The sequence below is a fragment of the Euprymna scolopes genome, chromosome 10 (genome assembly GCF_053919585.1).
Source record: "Euprymna scolopes isolate OS-2025 chromosome 10, ASM5391958v1, whole genome shotgun sequence".
In the NCBI taxonomy this organism is placed as follows: Eukaryota; Metazoa; Mollusca; class Cephalopoda; order Sepiida; family Sepiolidae; genus Euprymna; species Euprymna scolopes.
The window spans coordinates 88,313,363-88,321,032 of NC_136491.1; positions in this window are offsets into that span (position 1 = coordinate 88,313,363).

Sequence of the window (7,670 nt, forward strand, 5' to 3'; positions counted from 1 at the left end):
AGTATAACACTAAATATGTATGGACTAGCATTAAATCCTAAAACTAGTAGAGGTGTACCTTAAGGTAGGTAGACGATCGCCATCCTTCAGGAAAATGCAAAATGTATTCTTGTCTGTTTAAGTTTTAAACTGTACTTTCAAAACGACTTTCCTGAGATCTACTATGGTGTGCATAATCTTTTTTTTTTTCCTAAACGCTACTTAGATATCAAATAGAATGTTAGTCAAATTGGCTCACGCATACACAACATAATTTCGGAATTTAGGAATACTGCAATAATTTAATAACAGGATATATATATTTCAATGTATTCCCGGGATACTTGCATATGTGATAATGTACATGATTGTATACTTCCAGAAAGTAATTTTTATGGACTTCTTAAATATCTTTATCTTCTGGAGAATCCGCTACTCTCGTCATAATTTTCAAGCGATGGGCATAAATCGATTCTACTCAAAGTGTCTTACCTTCATTCTAATAGAGACCAACGTGGCACTTCCCCTCTTTCATAATAATGTTTTTATTAAAACCTTTATTTTTCTTTATCATAGAATAGAAGATCGACATCTCTATCTATTACGATCGAATCTATTGAAAAACTGTCAATTCTACGTCCGATAGAGGGTTCTTCAAAAAATGGTCTGCAAGGATACGGATAAGAAAAGGCAGGAGTAAACTGACCCTCTATTAGGTAACTAGGATATTTAGGTAAATTACGAATAGAAATAGCGGGGAAAGTAAGTGTCAGTTTATTAATGTTATTTGAACTTTTTAGAAGTTTGCAAACAAATTTATCAAAACAATCTGTAAATCAACATTCTCCAAAGAAGGGATCAGATCTAAACTTATAATATGACCAAAATGTGGAACGGTTCAAGTGATTATAGCTGAACTGCTTTATATGCTAACAAACTGGTTAATGCGAAGAATATTAAATCTCAGATTCAACCCATCAGTGAAAAATAAATAAAATAACGGGGGTTTAGGACCCCAAATTTAAGGGTTGATCGAATAGTATATTAAAGAGGCTATAACTCAATTTATGGGCATTCTCACATGTTTCCGAGAACCCAATGTTTCGTACACAGAGCTAGAAAAGCGAGAATGTTCACTACCCGTGCAGATAATATACGAGTGGTCTTTATTTCTCCTTCATTGACGCGTTCAGCACGTCATAGGCCGACGGCAATGAAGTTAGTCACACAAAGTATTGAATAAAATTTAAGCACATCGCTGAGAAGTGCGATCGAGCCACATAACTAGAGCACGGGTAGGAAGTTTTCCCACTCACTGCGCAATTCGCCACTTTGTGTGGCCCAAGTAATTTTTACACAAATCGAGCTTTATTGCTCATTTAAGCTATGAACGTAAAGTTTTGGACGTAGAGCATTTTTTGGTCTGTATCACAATTTATTGTACATCAGATATGATTTAATGATATTTCCAGAAGTGCTAAGCATATTCTGAGTAACTTTCTTCACTGATTGTAATAGTATAGATTGGGGTGTATAGAACGAATCTATTTATTTTCGAGTACCTTTAACATGTGTAATATCATGTTATATATTATTATATGTGCATGTAACAAATGCAAACGCAACGTTGCTGTGATTGTCGAGTATTCATATATGTTGGTATCCACTTCAGTATCGTTTCCAGAGTTTTGAGTGCATACTTGTTGATACGTGTGACGACATCTAATGTGTGTGCACATATATTTATAAGTAAATATACAGTTCGGCAAACAGTTCAACAAAATTTCAATTTGCACACAGTTTCTGACGGAACGAATTTCTTGGGGCGTATTCAGGACAGAAACGGGGAACATGATCCGTCGAGGATTGGTCTTGACTGACGGTCTGTCAGCTACAAGAATATTCTCCGCGAAAAGGCAATCGACGTTCAGGTTATTTTATGCAATTTTATTTCGTGACTATCTCGACCTCTATGGAATTGCACGATTTTCTTATTCACACATCTTTCTACGCATCCCATTTTCTAACTCGACCATAATCTGAAGGAATCACTTTCAAACTGACTAAATGCTTACTTGTAAATACAAAGGTGTATTTATTTAACTCGTTGACTATATGAATAGTAATTATTGCTGGATATCACAACAAAACACCCACTTCATTAATTTTCACACAATTCATTATTTATTTATGAAAATTTAAATTGTATGTTTCTAAAATTCGATTTCATCAATTAAAATTACTAATACATATTTTTTCTTACATTGCATTTTTCCAAATTCCAAAACTTATCAAAATATGTCTTCGACATCAACATTATTCTTCAATTGCATTTTTAACATCTAAACATAGATTTTGCATGACAACAACTATTAAAAAAATGTTTATTTTACAAGCCTGTGCTCTAGCCGTCCAGAATATAACTATTAGGATCACTTTAAAAAGGTTCCCTGTTTTCAACTTGTCGCTTATCAGGCAAAGTAGCAAAGAAGATGGGCAGTAAGTTTGTGTAGCATATTGAATTCGACTATTTCTGGAATATTATCAACTATCGCTCTAAGTACTGCTTACAATGTTTGGTTTCCGACATGAATTTAAGATGCAAGAATTATTTGAAATATTGCATGAGAAACAAGCAAACTGAATGGTGAGTCTTCCTTTAAAAAAATGTCAATTGCAACAGTTATCAATTTCGGGTAAATCAGTTTGACCTGTTTAAAATAATTTCCTAATTAGTAAGATTTTATGAAGGTTGTCCGCACTATGACAAATTTCTTCAAATATTTTATTTCTGTTTCCCTTAGTGCATGTAATGCTCTTCAGAGTTACTCTGACTTAGTGTCGAAGTCTGAGTATTTCAAACTTACTTAGTTTTACATAGAAACAACTTGTCTGCTTAATATTATTAAGTGAATCTATAGAATTCAAAACGTTTGACAGGAGTGCGCAAAGAGATTAACTCGAAGAGTTAATATCTTAGAAATTTGGGTACTCAATTTCAAACTTCACCATGAACGAATTATAACATGTTCCTCTGCTATTTCCCAGTTAAAAAACCTGCGATCGGAATATAGTGATATTTTCTCTTACCTTTCATGTAAACGCTAAATCTTTTTGGCAAATGGCGATAAGATCATTAATAGTTTATGATGGTCAGTATTTAGTTCCATAGATTATTGCAGTCTTGTAGCTATTCAATTGTGTCAAAAACAAACAGAAATTATTATCATTTCTTTTTAATTTCTCGATGGTTGTTATGATTCGGAGCTCTATTTGCTTCCATCGTCACTCTTTATAGGCTAAATGTAGAAGCCAATGTCAATATGTCATCGCAAATAACATTTAACAATTCAACTCCAGCTAGCAATTACACACTAATATAAAATTTAAAAAAGACATTACACCAATATATATATATATATATATATATATATATATATATATATATATATATATATATATATATATATAATGAAAAAGACATTGGCATAGATAGTCGGTATGGTTGTGATTCGACAGACAATGAGTCTTTTCATATCGTAATCATCTTTAAATTATATAAGAAAAAAGTAAAAACTGACTACAGAAAACGAACGCTAAGGAACAGATCTAGAAGATATCAGACGAAATAATTACTTATAAGACACTGTTTTTTTTTCAATGTTATACGATTAGGTTGATAACTTGATCACATAAATATGTTTCATGTAAAATTATAGTCAAATAGTTAATAGAACTACCGATAAAGTCGGAAAAATCTTCATAACTAGTTATTAGTACTTTAAAATACTGTTCTTCTCAACATAGCCCAATGAATGTATAAGGAGAAATCTGCTTGAACGAGGGTCTTTCCAATGAGAATATAAGACTGTGGCCTAATTTTAAGAGCTACGAAGACGTGAAATATTAAAACAAACTGTCTTTTTTGCACCATGTGTTATTTTTCTACATCTTTTTAACTGCTCTCAATGCACTTATTCCAGCGATGACCGATGGCTGTATGTGGGCGTCTGGATCGCGATTTCACAAACGAGTAAAGCTCAATGTTTGAACTCCAACACTTGAGAGCATTTGAAAACGGGGTGATACCAACACAACACGTTTACTGTCGTGCTACTAAAAAATAAAATATGTGCAGCCACCATATTCACAAAATAATTCAGCCAGGAACCTCATGATGAATCTCTGCTTCAGGAGCACATCCACAACAGCGATTGCTTTCGTACAGGCTCGCACTCTCCATATCTGCAACAGAAAGATGAAACTTTTAGGCCACGAATGCATGTGTTATCACCATTGCAATGCAATCTCCAACTCCAATCAGTTTAGATCCATACAAGTGGGGAAAATACGAGATATTACTATTGAAACAGCCATCTTACTATGATATTGTTTCCTTCTCTGAGAATTCGCATTTCTGTTTATTATATAATCATTATATAGCTGTTTATTAATCTATTTTGTAAAATAATGAAAATAATTAGTAGTGTTTGTAAACTTGTTAAGATAAGTGGTATTCTATTAAGCATTTAATCGAAAAAACTTATATCGATAGTCATGCAATTTTACTTTGCATTATCGCACCAGCCTTTAATCATTATAAGATATATATTTTAGAATGTTTCTGCAACATCTGTAACTTCTAATATGAGCGTGTTTTTATCTTAGAAACCGTTACTGATATTTCCATATTTTCAGAGCTAAAGAAGAGGTTTGGTAATAGTGGCTTACATTTATAATTACAATCGCAATGCCACTGTAATTACAACCTGAGTTAGTTTCGCGCATTTAAAGAATAGCAGTCTTCTACTTCAGATGTATATTATATTATATTGTAAAGCCTATTAGTCAATAATATAAGAACGCGCTTGACGGTTCATTTTAAGATATCAGCAGCAGCCGTAGGAGAGCTGGTTAGCGAATATATTACCAGCAGCGATCGGTAAAACAAGTATGAAGATTAGCAAATTTGCTCGAGCATGCGTTACACAAAAAATGAGAGAAAAATATCCCACGTGGTCGATGGGAGAAGCAAAGTGCTCTGTAAGGATAGAAAAACGTTGGCTATTGCATGTTAGGGGGCAGAAACAGCGACTTAAAAAAAACACATGTGTGTGCAAAAAAAAATTGGAAATATAATAAAATACTTGTTTTGGGAGAACAACAAATAAATGTATTTCATTTGCATTTTAAAAATCTTGAGTTGGATTTTTAATTATTTTCTGTTTTATTTGTTTGTTCCTTTGCAGCGTTACCTGACAGCGTGTGGGTCAGAGAGACTTGGAGTGTTACAATACACAGGAAAATAAACGGCCACGTCTCAATTTACAAATAACACTATTCAGGATTTTTTTTTTACCAAGTTCTGCTAAAATTTATAAGTATTTTCTTTCTATTGGCGCTTATTCTAACTGCTGCCAGAGTGTTTAATGCGTGTACACATTGTTCTCACTGAGTGTCCTCAGCACTACTTGCTTGGCTAGTTACTGTCAAGCCGCTTCCACCAGTTTACACCTTTTGGGTTTCAGCGCTGCCCACTTTCCATATCAAATTCGATTCATAGTTGCATATTCCGTCCAGGTTCATCATCATTTTTCTCATCGCCTTCTTTAATGTTGCAAAGAGAAAAGCATGTCCATGTACATGAGGGATTTATTTCTGTTTTCTGTGTGATGCGGTAAATAACTTTTCTCAGTATGCTGTTTCCTCTGTTAAATAGTATTAGTTATAAAACGATCCTCAGGAAGCCCTTTTTCTATTTCTATCTCCCTACGACGCTACCCTCCAGCTGTCAGTTCCAATCTCTGTACTTATTGTATTCTCAGTAAGTGGATAACTTTGGGTGAAATTTTGCAGGTGATTTAGCACTAAATTATCAACACATGACAGATCCTACCGGACGCATTCTTATATTCAATGTAGTCAATACTTATCTTTTTGTCTGTTCTTAATTTATTCCGGGCGCGTTTTGATCAATGTGAAACATCTCACATGTATTCCCTTCCTTTTTTCCTCACCCGTTATATTCCCGATGAAAACCCCGAGAATTATCCAGGAAATGATAGATCTGTTTCGTATTTTGCAAATTTTTCATATAGCTGTTATTGATGCCTCGCTGCCTGGATATTTAGTGAATGGGGAATGTCCATAGATCATCCATTGCTCTGTTTCTTTGTCGTTGATACATCTTGTAAGACATTTACCTTGGTCTTGGATATAGCTGCGTTAATTTCATAATATGTTGTTGTTGTTATTATTATTATTATTATTATTATTATTATTATTATTATTATTATTATTATTATTATTCTCAATAAATGTATTTTTATCCTCACTGGTACAACTAGATGCTCAGAGACAAGAGTTGACTCTGCATATACATTATCATTCCTTCTCTTCGTACATGTAATAAATTGCCTTGAGTTATCACGATCGTAATCGGTGTTAGCCATTTATTCCTTACGTGTACGGTTAATTGTGTTTATCTGAATCATATGTGTAAATAAGCTGCTTAGGAATTCCAATCATCTCAGTTTTATCCACGTTGATATATCTGCGGCGGTATTTTTCCTTCGTCACTCTTTTTTTTTACTCTTTACGAGCATTTTGCGTGACGAAAAACAAGGTTTGCGCCATCATATTTTTGCATGAGTTGAAAATATTTCTTCTTGCATGAATAAGTCTTATTCTTCATAATTTTATTATTAGTAGCAATAGTAATCGTAGTGGTAGTAATATTAGTAGCAATATATAATACTTTTTATTATCAATTGGATGGCAGTAATTGCTGAGAATGCAGTTAGGAGATACAGAGTTCCTATCTCGTCGTGGTAACCACCTGACAAAGGCTAGAATAATAGTTGGCCGAAACGTCGGGAAATAAAAACTAAAAGATGAGGATACTTGTCCGCAATAAATAAAAATTAATAAATAATACTCATCTCAAAAATGAATTTCAGTTTAATAATATATCTAATAGAATATAGTAATAATTGTAGTGGGCATATGTAATTGTAGTAGTTGCAGTAGCAGTATTTCTAATGGGCAAAATTCATAGCCTGTTGAATAAAAATAAGTCCTTTATGCTAAACTTACGTTTGATTATGGTTAAGTATGTTTTCGCTCCTTTAATTAAATGCATCATCATCGTCATCTTTTTGCGACCTCAGCCGAGATTGAACTCACTACACCTTCCAGTTGTTCCTATCTGTCATAGCACCCAAAATATTTTCCTTTGAGATAAATGTAGCTCGCTGTATGCTATCTGGAAAGTTAAATACGTGATCGATTGTGAGATGGTGGGTTCTCCCACAGTACAAATGATAAAACAAGTTCATCTGATGCACGTGCACAATGCCCTGTTTTTTTACAAACGGAAGTTGATACCCATCGGTATGTCTCTATATATCATTTCTAGAGTTGGGTTGTTTCGCTTTGAGAGATTGAGTACTTTTCTCAAAAGGCGTGTGTAACATCTATTCAAATGACGTTGTTGTTTTGTTGAAAGAGTGCAAGTTTCAAATACATAGAGTAAAATTGGCTCATTAAGTACGCGGACATCTTGGATTTGGAATTTGCGAGCAAGATTGGATCTCCAGATTCTATCTATTTTGTAACAAGCACTCGATTATGAACAACACTACAAACTAATTAAATACTAATTTTTATAAATCCCTAGCAGTACATATAAA